This window comes from Castanea sativa, chromosome 11 (genome assembly GCF_040712315.1).
Source record: "Castanea sativa cultivar Marrone di Chiusa Pesio chromosome 11, ASM4071231v1".
Taxonomy (NCBI): domain Eukaryota; kingdom Viridiplantae; phylum Streptophyta; class Magnoliopsida; order Fagales; family Fagaceae; genus Castanea; species Castanea sativa.
The window spans coordinates 39222444-39235916 of NC_134023.1; the positions used below are offsets into that span (position 1 = coordinate 39222444).

The 13473-nt window shown below is 34.8% G+C and overlaps 1 pseudogene; it reads left to right on the plus strand.

Annotated features, from left to right (window-relative positions):
• Positions 1 to 4304: 4304 nt before the first annotated feature.
• LOC142614847 (uncharacterized) lies at positions 4305 to 11131 on the plus strand (annotated as a pseudogene).
• The last annotated feature ends 2342 nt before the right edge of the window (positions 11132 to 13473 follow it).

A 13473-nucleotide genomic window follows, 5' to 3' on the forward strand; every position in this document is an offset into this window, starting at 1 on the left:
TACATTCTCTCTCTAACTGATCATTCTCAATCTGATCATACATTTGCTGCATTTCGAACCTATGCCTCGGTGTCACTTTAGGGCATGGTCTTATACATTTATTATTAATTTTTAATAAATGAGCCTTAAACTGTTGCACTTAAACTATGTATTTCCACCTGATTTAACAATAGAACCATGTGGTTTCTCTAATTTAGTCACATACTGCCAAAGAGGAGCATCATCATTTAGCGCTTCTTCATTAGATGAAGGTGAAGTTTTTGTGCTAGTAACTTCATCCATTGCCAATTCAATAGATTCAATTTAACCTACAAATAATTTGACAAATATATAATAACTATTAACCAAATAAAAAATCAAACCCAAGTCACAACATTACACTATTACAACTTATATAAAAAATCAAAAAAATCATATCACATATTGTAATAGAGCATGTGAGAGTATAATGAGCTTAAGATTGAAAGCTTTGATTAGTTCGATACATGAGTTGAGAGTGGGTCGGTGAGGTGAGGTGAGCTTGGGACTTGCAAAGAACTCTGAAGTAGAGAGGGGAGGGGAGACGGAGAGTGAGATTGTGAGAGGGGAGGCGAAGCAGTGGAGGTGTGGAGCTGGAGGTGCACAGAGAGATGAGAGTGAGAAGAGTTGAGCTGAGAGTTTGAGACGTGAGATGAGAATGAATCGGAGAGAGCATTATCCATTAGGGTTTCGTTGTTAATTCAAACAGTGCATTTTGCACCTTTATTTTTTTTTTGAATTTCGGCTTGAATCGGTAGATTCGGCTTCGGTACGGACTAAATCGGTTTGTTTCAGCGGTTTTGGCCAATACAGATCAATTCGGCCTGAGTTGGCGCCAAATCGGTGTGTGTCAGGGAAAAAAAAACTGGACGCGGCACAAACACGTGGGTAGCAGCATCGCCTGTCGCACGCCACGTTGGGCCGCGTTAGACGCGAGTGTGGCACCTATTTTTTCGCATCGGTGCTTCAGAGTAGGACACAAGTACGACACCCCAAACTAAGTATCTGTGCATCCTAGAAGTAGTGGTTATTATATCATCTTCCCTATAAATAGGACTAAGCTTCAACTTGGGTTGGTGATTTATGTGAATAGTGTAGACATAGTAGTATGTTTTTCTTCCATTTATATCATGTTCACTTTGTTTTTTCCTTTACCTTTTTTAAACTTACAATTTTCTATCTTAAATGGGGTACATGTTTTCTTCTTTGGAAATCAAACTAGCAGTGTTGGGTAAGAAATGAAAGTTTTGAGAATCAGGTCCAACTAATTCAAGAACCCAAAACAAGGTTTGCTCTAAAATTCTTATGCAATTTTAAAATTAAATACGGTCTCTTATTTGAAGATGAGAGTTGAAACTTTCAACCTATAAATTAGTTTCCCGGGTTCCACCACATTCATTTTCCATTCACCAATTATTGTAATCTAGTTTGCTTATTGCAATACGAGGACATAATGATGGGCCTATATCATAATCTAGTTGGGCCTATATTCATTAACTAATTCGAAGAAGTCCATCTTCCATATCATTACCAGTTTACCACTGTATCCTTGCACATAATGATGATGATTTGAACCTCTTTCACTAATCTCATATAAAAAGGATTGTTCAAAGTGCCTACATGTAAGAACTTTTGGAGTCACAATTGCTTAGGCTTAATTTTAAGAAGTCACTATATTAAGAGCAGTTATATGCTTATATTGTGTCGTAATTCTTTTGTCTTCTATAATTATTAGTACTTATCAAGGCAAATGTAAGAGCACTTTTATGGTAATGGATTTAACTATATATGAATTGCATTCATTTAGCCTAAGTTTTTTGTTATCATTTTCAAGTCATAGTACCTTCAAGTAAACTAGATAGTTTTAATATTTATTTAAATATACTATGCATCGCATAGGTTAGCAACTAATACGTATATATAATCATTCCCAGTGGCTGAAAATTTAGGGAATATAATTGTTCATAAATTATCCTCAGCAAGAGAACAAATTATAGATATTATACATTTATCCATGCAAGTTTCATCCTTTTTTAGCTTTTAATATTTCAATATAAAGCATTTTCATTAAGAGTCGTGCAAAACATTTTCATGAAAAAAATGGATTTGCAAATGAGTTCAAGCCTATCTTTAAGGTTTGATTTCAAAACAGAAGAAGCTTAAACATAATAACGTATTTATAAACAAGCTCTTAAATATGAAGGTTGATTGAAGTATATATAATATAATATCGGGCAAATTACCTTTTAAGTAACTATATTTTGGGGGGGGGAGGGTATTTTATTTCTGGTCTTTATTTTTTTAATACATTCAATATGGTACTTGTTTTTCAGAAATTTCATTTTGATCTTACTAATTTGAGAATTAAAAAAAAAAAAATCTAAAACAATGAATTTAAAATGAATAAAATAAATCGCCATCTTTTCTTGCACTTTCTTGGCGGCAACCAAACACAAGATTAGAGAGAAAACTGTACCTTGTGGTCACTGATACGAAGGAACAAAAGCAAAAGGTATCATCTCCTCTCTTCTCCTCTGTTCTTGGCATTGCAAGGTAAGCCCTATTGTATTGTATAATAGTCTTTGTATTTTTTTTTTTGTACATCTTGTTGTGGAATACTCCTTCATTCGGTTTTTAAACTCATTTCTATAACAGTCCTTGATCACATCATGGTTCTAAGCTTCAATTCTTTTGGCTTGGCTCTTGTGGTCAGTTTTATGAGATTGTGACATCAAGCTGTCCTCCACGTTGGTATGGTGATTTGGAAAGAGATTCTCATCTATTCGCTGTGCATTTTCCTGCACTTACAGCATCTGTTGTGAGGCTCACAGGCGCTGGTGATTGCTTGGTTGGTGGGACGCTTGCTTCTCTTTCTGCAACTGTGGATATTGCACTTTGTTTTTGCTATGGTGGATTACTCAGTTTGCAGCTGGGTTTCATTGTTTTCTGTTGCCATTGATATTGGCATCTCTTCTAAGAATTTGATGCTAGATTTTAGACTTATCGGTTACTGCCTCACTGAATTTGAAAGGTTCTGTCAATCCATGTCTAGTACTCCAGGTCTGTTTTGGAGCTATGGTGCTCATCTATTTTAGAGCCGTGGTGTACGTCATATTTTTGGAGCTGTGGTGTAGGTTTCATTGTTTTCGGTTTCTGCAGCAAGTTCTGTGTTGCTTCCGGTTTTGTCGTTCTCCATTGATGTGTTGGTTTTTTCCGGCAATACTTCGTCGGGTCTATTGTTCTCCAGCCCTCGTTGGTGTTTTTGCGGCCATCATTCTAGTCTTCGTCATTGCCCTTTTTCGGCATCTTTTGTCTGTGATCAGTGACGCCTCTCACCATCACCTTCGCGTTGCACTTGATCATGGCATCTTGGAGCTCACATTGAGCCTTTTACCTCTGCTATGCAGAATTTCTTCTTCTTCATCGAGGTTCATATGTGTGTACACTCCATCTTGACTCTTGAGGGGGCCTATTAGAAATTATATTGTAGATTAGTCTTTGTATTTTGTACATTGTATTTTAAGCTTGGTTTGGATACAGCTTATAGCGTCCACGTCTTGAATTTTCTACGTTTTCTATTTATTTTTCTTCTGCTACTGCTGCACTGGTCGGGGACAAAGGTTACTGTTCATGTTACTGTGCATGAACAATAGCCACATTTTGCTGATTTTTCAGTACATCTGTTGCTCTCGTGTACTGTTCACGGGACTAACAAACTTCACTTTACAGAAATTTTTTTATTAAAAATGGGTCCCACGAAACTATTCACACATTTAAAAATTATTTTGCTACAGTGTTTTCAATTTTCAGTAATAAACTCTATCCAAACGGACCCTTAGTCTACACATTTTCCATATTTTCCACGTGATTTTTCAATTACTTAGGAATTGCTACCTATTAAAAAAATTAGTTAGGAATTACCAAATTAGTTATTTTGTTAGTGATATTTTCTTAGGCTACCACTTGCATATATAAGAGTGCTTTGATGTAATTTACACACATTGATAATACAAGAAGTTATTTATTTTACTCTCTATATTTTGACAAGTCCTAAGCCCAAGTTTTAGCAACACCAAATTAAAGCATGTATTAATTATTATGGTTGATGATCGGGCATTCAAGGTTCTAATTATGTCTAATTGCAATTTTTTTTCTTTTTCTTTCTTGTGTAGAACTGAAAAACCCTACTAAAAATTATGTCTTTTTTTTCTCTTTTTTCTTTTTCTTTTTTAATTTTTTGTTGTCTATTCTTTGTATGTTTGTGTTTTTCTATTTAGAATTTAAAAATGGATGAGACTATGAAGCAATTCTAGGAGGGCTTAATTGAGCTTGAAACTGAAGCTAAGCATCTTCTTTTAGCTCGCCATCAGGTAATTTTCTCAAACTCACTTTTTTTTTTTTTTTTTTTACGAATCTGTAAATTTAGAACTCAAAAGTGAAACATTAATGCTTAAGAACACAAAATTATAATTTTTTTCTGTTATTAGGGAACTGAGAAACAAAATTGCAAAGCTAAACTAAGTCCAATACAAGGTGTTTGGCTTGGTTGAGTTAATAACACTATTTTTTATTTACTTGAGGAAAAAATTATAATTTCTTCTTCTTGTTGTTTGGTTGTTTTTTCCCTCTTTGATTAAAATTATGTTTACCTAAAGAAAGGGGAAGGGAAAGGAAAGGAATTAGAGAAGAAAATAATTCAAAATTCTTCCTTGGAAGTAAACAAAAATTTTCTATTCAAAATAGGTGAGATTTGGAGAGAAAAATTGGTTGCAAGGTGGGCTATGACTTGTGGAGTTTTGTTTTCCGACCTTTTGGGATGAATAGGGTTTAGTAGAGAAGGTGATTGATTTCTTTCTTGGTTGGAGAAAATGGGTGGTAAGCATTCATGAAACATATGGAAAATGGTTCCTTTGAGTTTGATGTGGACCATATGGAGAGAACGCAATAGACATACATTCGAAGATGAGAAGCACACAGGAAATCAATTGCTTGTGATTTTATTTTTAGTTCCTTATTTGGTTGGTCTCAAGGCATGGGGTTTTACAAATAGGGATTCTATTGTTGCGTTTTTAGATACGTTGCCTTTTTGTAGATAATTTTTTCATTTCTTGTAATTCTTTAGGCTCTTTGCGTTCATTTTACATGAAGTAGCCTCTTTTTAATTAATTATTATTACCTATTGTTAAAGACAAGAATAACATAATATAGAGAAATGATAACATGTTATGATCCTAGTGTCCTACATTGGTTAAGTGTAAACTTAACCATGTGTTTATAAGCCCTTGGACACCCTCTCCTTGCAAGTCGGTTTTCAAATGTGAGTTCTACCCATGGATTTGTAACATTTGGTATCAGATTCAACCATCACCTCGATTAGTTGGGTGTAGCTCATTGAGTATGGGATCAAATGAGTTGCGGTTTTGTGGTCGAATCTCGAAAGGAGCGACCTAGAGGCTGGATTAAAATTATTGATAGTTGAGTGGAGCCACTAAAAAGAGAGAGGGCTACCAACGGGTCAGTGTCGCTAGAGTGAACCGTCATGGACATCGGCTGTGGAGCGTGGTGGTATGTTATGATCCTAGTGTCCCATAAACTTAACCATATATTTATAAACTCATGGACACCCTTTCCTTGCAAGCCGGTTTTCAAGGATGAGTTCTACCCATGAGTTTGTAACATAGCAGAATAGAGAAAAAAACACAAGGGATTATATGGTTTGGCCAACGGCCTACATTCACCGGATAAAGCCCTGACTGCTACATCTTTACTGTATTCTCAAGTGTTGATTACAATGAATCTATAAGGGTATATATAGGAGGTAGGGTTAGCCCTACATGGGCTTACAATATATTGGTCCTTTTGGCCATTTTACATTGACATAAACTCAATATCTCCAACACCTATAAAGAAGAATTATTTCTTCTACTTTAAAGGAGGTAGTATAGCTTTTTATTCTTTTCTTTCTTCTTTTGTGTGCATGTGTATGTGTGATGGATAAATCTTGCTTTCTTTGTGAGGACATGAAAGGTTACTGATTCCTTAGATGAAAATGTAGCTGGTTGAAAATGATAGAGTGAGGAATGGGAATAGGGAGGCGCTTACTGCATTGAGGAATTAAGAGGGCTCGGACGACAAAAACTAGTGATGCATCTCCTTTTGAGTAAATAATGAGAGATATTGGGGGATCCCGAATCCAGGCCCTTGGTGAAGAGGTATGTACCACCTGTGGCAACCATCACTCTAAAGAGCGGACATGGATGGTGTTCCCCGGGACCGATCTCATTGGTAGGATTCTATTTCATGCTGCTCATACCATCTTGGAGACAGGTTTTCTCAAACCTTTCTTATTTTATTGCAATTATGTGTTTAAGTTGCTTTTTAGTACGATAATTATAAATACACAGAAAAATCATCACATACCAAATGACGTGATTTATTAAGGTGTTCCTAGGCTTACTAAGTTTTTGAGTATGTTGAGTTGAAGAAATACAAAATTAACATACATTAGAAATGAAACTTTTGTTCTTTCTAGAATTTGTGCTCCTTTTTCATGAGGGTGATAATATAATATATACTATATGCATATGCGGATAAATTGTAAATATATTTTGTGTATGTCCATATGAAAATTGTCTCTGTTTTTACTCAAATATTACTCGAATACTACTATAAGAGCATCCACAGCAGTGGAGTTAAAAATTTAGCAATTTAGCTCCACAAAAAGTTACTTTATCTATTTTACCTACACACATGCTGCAACAGTAGATCTATTTTAGCTTTCAACACAATAAAATAATATAAACATCACAATAAAATAATATATCTACCACAATAAAATAATACATCTCACTACAATAAAAACACCACAATAAAAAGGTAATGTGAACGCAAAATAAAAAATTAAATTTTTTTTTTTAGCTCTCATGAACAGTGCACATCTATCTATAGATGTGCACTGTAGCAATGAGCTAAAAAAAAAAAATAGATTTAGCTCCACTGCTGCATGCTTCTTTTTGGTATTTTAGTAGAGCTAAAATAGCTATTTAACTCCACTGCTGCAAGTGCTCTGAGCCTCTTTCTATAAATATTAACTCAAGTCAAACAATAGCTCTATTCCAACTCTCCTGGCAATCTACCCAAATTAAATTTGAATTCCTCCATCTAGGACAAATAAATTTAAGTTTTTAAATTTAATTTCTCTGCATTGCTTGTTCCCCTAGTAAATAATAACATTTTGGATTCATTTGAGAAATGCAATAGAGAAGGCTTAAAATTTTAATTTGTTAGAGATACTTGTAAATATATAGAATAAGACCAGTTAAGAAGCAATGACAGGCCTGATACTGATAGATATTAGGTTGATTGTTTTGGATTCTTGAACCCATATCTTGGAACTCGGAACCCTGTTTTGCTAATCCACATGGTCAACTAAATTTGTCTAATGATAAGTTGATATCTAAAGTTAGTTACAAAAAAAAAAAATGTTGGTGTACGTGTAGCTTACCAATAAAAAACTAGTTACAAATAAAGGAATAGCTATGTTTTATATGTTCAAGTATCAAACATTCCATGATAATGTCATTGTATTATTGGCTTGATATATTGGTTTTTATCCCTGATTTCAATCATGGGGATTGTTGTCAATTACATATCCAAAAAAAATGGTGATGTTGTCAAGGCTATTGTTTTGTTGGCCTTATAGCAGTTCTTAACAACTTACAATGCCCGGTTTGCAATTTGTGCTAGAAAAAACATTGTGGCTCTCCCTATATGCATGCCATATGATCTTGGATGCAAGGTCAGATTGAGTTTTATAACAGTTGGATCATAAAATCAAGATTTTGTTCTGTCCTATTACAAACCGATATCTAGATGAATCTCTTTTTTTTGTCGTAACATCTAATATTTATGATGTGGTGATGGGAGATTAATTTGTTGCTGCTTCGCAATTTTTTAATTCAAGATTTATTTTATTTTTACAAGAAAAATGTGTGAAGTTCGTTAGAATAATAGTCAAGTGATTTAATTCACCTCTTTCCTATTAGTTTAAGTTTTGGGTACTGGTGGTAGTTTATTATTTATTGAGGTTCTACCTCCCTTTAAAAATTAAAAATTCCATGTGTACTCACTTATTGATGGAGAAATTGGGTCTGCACATTAGGGATTGTATTAGAGTAATGATTACGTGACTAAATTCACTTTTTTCTTATTTGGTTCAACTTTCGGGACTAGCAGTAGTGTATTGAAGTCCGATTAAAGCAAATTTCTTATGATTTTAAAGATATAGTTATAAGAATTCTAGGCTTAAAACAATTTTTAACTTGGGTTTCTATTTTGCAAGTTATGGTTAGTTTTATGAGGCAAGATTTTTCCTCCAAATTACTAGCTGGCATTTTTTAAAATAAGCCACTTGCCATTGGGTCTTATGAGAATCACATTTTTTTTTAATTTGATAGGCTAGAATCACTTGATTTTTTTAAAATACTTAACAATGATTGCCTCTTAAGCCTATCATTTTTTTTTCCTTCTCTCTCCAATCTCACTTTCCCTAAGTTGTAACTAATCTTTATCATTGTCAATCCCCATATGCTAAGAATTCATCTACTTAAAAGTGCTGCACCTTTTCCAAACAAGATCATCGGTCTCTTCACATTTCTAAGCAATGACATTGTTTTCTCGACATCAGAAACCAAAGGGATTGGATTTGAATTGTAAATGTGTATGAAATTTTGACAATGGATAAGGCAGTTCGGCTAATGAGGAGTTGGGGATGGGCTTGGGCCACAGAATAGGGAATTCAAGAGACTTGTGTGACTTGGATTGAGAAGTTGGAGAAGGGCTTGATGGATTCAATGTGATTGAGCTATCACTATGATAACGGCTATTTAATTAAGGCCAACAAGCTCTGTATTTTGTGCACATAGGTGAGAGATTTCCTAGCGAGGGAAGTGCACGTGGGTGGGCTTGCAGGGAATTTCAGGTGCAATAAGACCATTGAGGAGCTAGAGCACAATTCTACTAGCCAAGCTTAAGTGAGATGTCACCAAGATAATTGGCCAGTGTTGCTAATGTCAACTGGCCAAACACCGTAAGCAAAATGTTGGCCTTTACACCCCTTTACTGGTGCTAGATCACCCTAGGTAGGATGTAAGCATGGATTTTGTGCTAGGTCTTTCTTGCACGCATGGGAAGCATGACTTTTCTCTTGTGACTATGGATAGGTTATCCAAAATGACCCAATCATTCCCTATTCTGAGACCTCTAATGCCTCCAAGGTTGCCAAACTTTATTTCGACAAAATTGTCAAACTCTATGGTCTCCCCAAAAACAGTGTCAAATAGAGACATTAGGTTAATGAGTTATTTTTAGAAAACTGTTTGGCCCATAGAAAGAAAAAAGTTGAAATTCTCTACGTCTTACCATCTTGCAACATATGGCCAGACCGAGGTTGTTAATAAGAACCTTGGGAACATTTCAAGGTGTCTTAAGGTGAACATGCTAGGAACTTGTACTCTATTCTCCCTACGGCCTGATTTGCATGCAATGCTCTATCAATAGGATCATAGGCATGAGTTCGTTTGAGGTTGTGCATGGTAAGAAGGCTAGGAAACCTTTAGGTCTCGTCCCCATGTTCCCTCATGTTTTAGTGTCTGAGTCAACCAAAGCTTTTGGATTGCATGCCCATGACTTGCATCATGACATCAACAAATGAATTCAACCGAGTAATAAACAATATAAAATTTAGGTTGATTCTCATCATCGACATTTAGAATTTAACATATCAGTAACACAGTGCGGCACAACCCTCCAGAAGACGATATTTCTATGTGGGGAAAGAGAGGTGAGAAAAGAAAGCAAGAGCGAGAGTAACCCCTTACTTGAATTATTTCTAGTATAGGACTAACATTTTTTGCCAAATTACAAAACTGCCGTTTTTTTCCTGCTGAATTTTCGTGACGCTCTCACCTCAAGCACCTTACAGCCTTATTTAAGGTGCTCAATTAGGCTCTAAAGGCACCTTGCAGACTTCAATGGCTCTTTAGTAGCACCTCACCTCGCCTGATCGTCTAGGCAAGTGCCTAGCTCGCGTGTGACTGCACTGCTTTGGGGTTCAAGATTTGTTGATACATGTATGCAAGTATCTGGGGAGCATCAAATATGACTTATTTCTTCAAAATTATTTTCCTGCCAAAATATTTGATATTTTTTAAGAATTATTGGATGGGTTTCTTGGGTAACCAAATAGTATCAGTATCTTGGATATGCTGCTAATATAGCTCCGTCATAGGAAAAGAATTCCACCTGAAAGGAGTGGATTCAAGGTAGTGGAACAATGTTGTGAAGTTGCACTGGAAAGGATTCTTTGATAACATTTAGCTGCATTTGTTTACAAACTGGGCAGCTAAAAATTGTTTTCAGTTTGGCAGTAAATCAGTCATTCAGGTGGCTGGACCATGAGATGGGATAAAGGACAGACTCTTCAAGAATCAAGAGTTATTGAGGTAATTAATTCTCCTTATTCTCAAATGGTATCTCCTTCCTTGTACTTCAAGAATCAAGAGTTGTTGAGATAATTAATTCTCCTTATTCTCAGATGGAACCTACTTCCTTGTAAGAGCAAGGCTGAGGATTAGGTCATGGGTACAAGACCCAACTTTCTAATTAAAAAAATTTATCCACCTACCTTTTTTTTCTTCATTTGTAATCTTACAAGTGGTTCCTTCGTAGAAAATGAAATTAGCTTTTCTGTCTAATGGTTTATGTTATTGCTTTGGCTACTCAATGCTACTGAAAGTGTTTTGATCTTGATAATCATTATTGTCAAGAAAAATTTTTCTTCACTTTATATATATAAGATAATTGATATTGTGGATAATCTGGGCCTTGTCCTTGTAATGTAGATCAAGCACAACTTGACATTGATGTAAAAAGACTACAGAGCTATATGAAAGAGAAGTCCCTTTCGATTTCAGAAAGAGGTGCCATTGCTGACAGGATCAGTCCAGGTGTACTCAAATCTCTCATAACCCTATCAGACAAACCAAAGTAAGTGGTGATTTTCGAAATATAGTCTACCTCATGGCAATAACCTCGCCTCTAGTCCCCCTGTGGAAATTACACTCTCATTTCTTCTCCATCTCACAATTGTAACATTCACATTTACTTGGTATGAAATTATGTATAGACTAGTTCTTGAATGTTTTCTCCTAATGCTGCTCATGAGGGTTGCCAAATTGCAGCATTTGACTCCATGTTAGTAATGATAGAAAATATTAGTAGTTAATGTTCGTTTGATCTACCTTAATCTTCATGGTTACACCTCTTTTGTAGGTCCTACTTTGCGGTTACACTTTTGTTCAGAACACTTATGCTTGTCAGTGATCAGCATATCATACACACCTGGTCACAGTATTTTTATGACACACACTTGAATGTACCAGCCTTGTTTCTGAAATGCGCAAAAAAAGACAGCGTATCATTACCTATTGTAGATGATACAAGTCAAGTTATACAAGATAATATGATGGTCCATATGTGGCCATCAAAGATAAGATCTCCATTTCCTTCACATGTGTGAACACCATGATGAATGCATCTTCACTGTTCTATGGCATAATACATGGAACCATGTTCCCATGTTTATGGTTAAGACTAGCTAGTATTTAATAATACATGATGAGTCTAAGACCTCTAGCTTTTGTCTTGTTTCCTTTTTGTTTTGTTCCCTATGGCTTTCTTCCTCCCTACTCAAATGAAGTGTTAAAAAGAATAGTTTGGTGCCAGGTTGAGGGACCTTGTAGTTTTATACTTTTTCCTAGAATTGTGGAAGTTTCGTGGGGACTGAACAAAAGGTTTTCACATATTTCCCTTGCGTTCTTGCTCTGTGGTCCCTTAACAAAAGGTTTCGACAGGGTCTGATTAGCTAGCTGATGGGAAACTTCCCCTTCTGTTTCTCCTTTTCTTACCACTTTGTATTACCCTCTTTCACTGTTAGTTTTTATTGCTATTAATAATTGATGTGCCTATAGATAGCAAGAAAAGTAATTTTAGGGTCCGTTTGGTTAGGTGTTTTCGGAGCCTAAAAGCGAGATTTGAAAACTCAAAATTTCGTTTCACAACAACAATCTCTCATAGTTTTTTTACAATTGCCATTTTAAACCCAAAACGTTGTTTTGCAACAACTTATACAATACACCCTTAATACAAGATTTGTAGATGGCCTATGTCAATCTGCATTTTGCACAATAAGCTTGTTATTATTCTTAGTTACAATAATTAGGTGTTGTTACTTATGTTATGCTTTTAAGATTCAATTATGTAGCAGCATATAACTAAAAATACACTTCTATTACATAAGAAAAAAATCACATGCCCAAATCTTAAAAAATGAATTCTAAGGAACAGTACCTAAGTACTGTACGTAAGTTTTATCTTATACATCTTTATGGAATCAAGGCATATTATATATATGAGTAATGTTACAACCCTAAATTATTTTACAGTATTTTTATAAATTGTTGATATAGTCAATTCTTATTGGTTCTCATTTGAGCCTATCATTAACATCACTTATTTATTCTGATAAATCAACGTAGGATTTAGTTTGCATCCAATATTTTTGTGCAAAAGACAGTAACACAGGCACAACACATGTCTTACAATAGCCAAGATGTCGGCCTCATATTCTGTTAGTGCACGTGACCCATTGAACTGAAGCTTACCCCTCAATGTGTAGAGATCCCCATAACATTAAAGGAACGTAGATAGACAAATTGATACCAACGAGGGAAACATACCATCCCCTAATGGTGTGATTCTAGTAACCCAAAGGGAACTTTTGTTGTAAGTGGGTGGCAGACTATTCTTGGTGTTAGTTGTAGTCAAAGATTGGCCCTAATATAAAATGTAAAAGTTCGAAAGTGTTTAGATTTTACATCATTAAATTCTAAGTTTGAGAGTCTTTAAATTTTAAACCTTGAAATTTCAAAACTTAGATTTTATCTTATATAGATATATATTTCATTTGCATTAGTAATCCTATCAATATATTTTTTCGTTAAGTCATGCGTGTTAATTAGTTTGTCAATAAAATGATGCCACATAATTTTTGTGGAAAAAAAAACTTAAAATAATAAATATAAAAATGACGTCACATCATTTTATTGGACGAACTATATACGAGTGGTAAGTTTATGTGACACTTAATAGAAAATATAGACGAGGGGATACAACTATATATGAAATATAATTTGAAGGGGTAAAATTTAAATTATGAAACTTCATGGCGTAAAATTTAAAGACCCCCAAACTATAGGGATGTAGGATGTAGTTTGAGCCTTTGAGGTTTAGCCAGCATAATATATATATATATATATATATATATATATATATATATATATATATATATATATATATATTGATAGTGATGATTTCTATAGGCCGTCAATGAGTTAA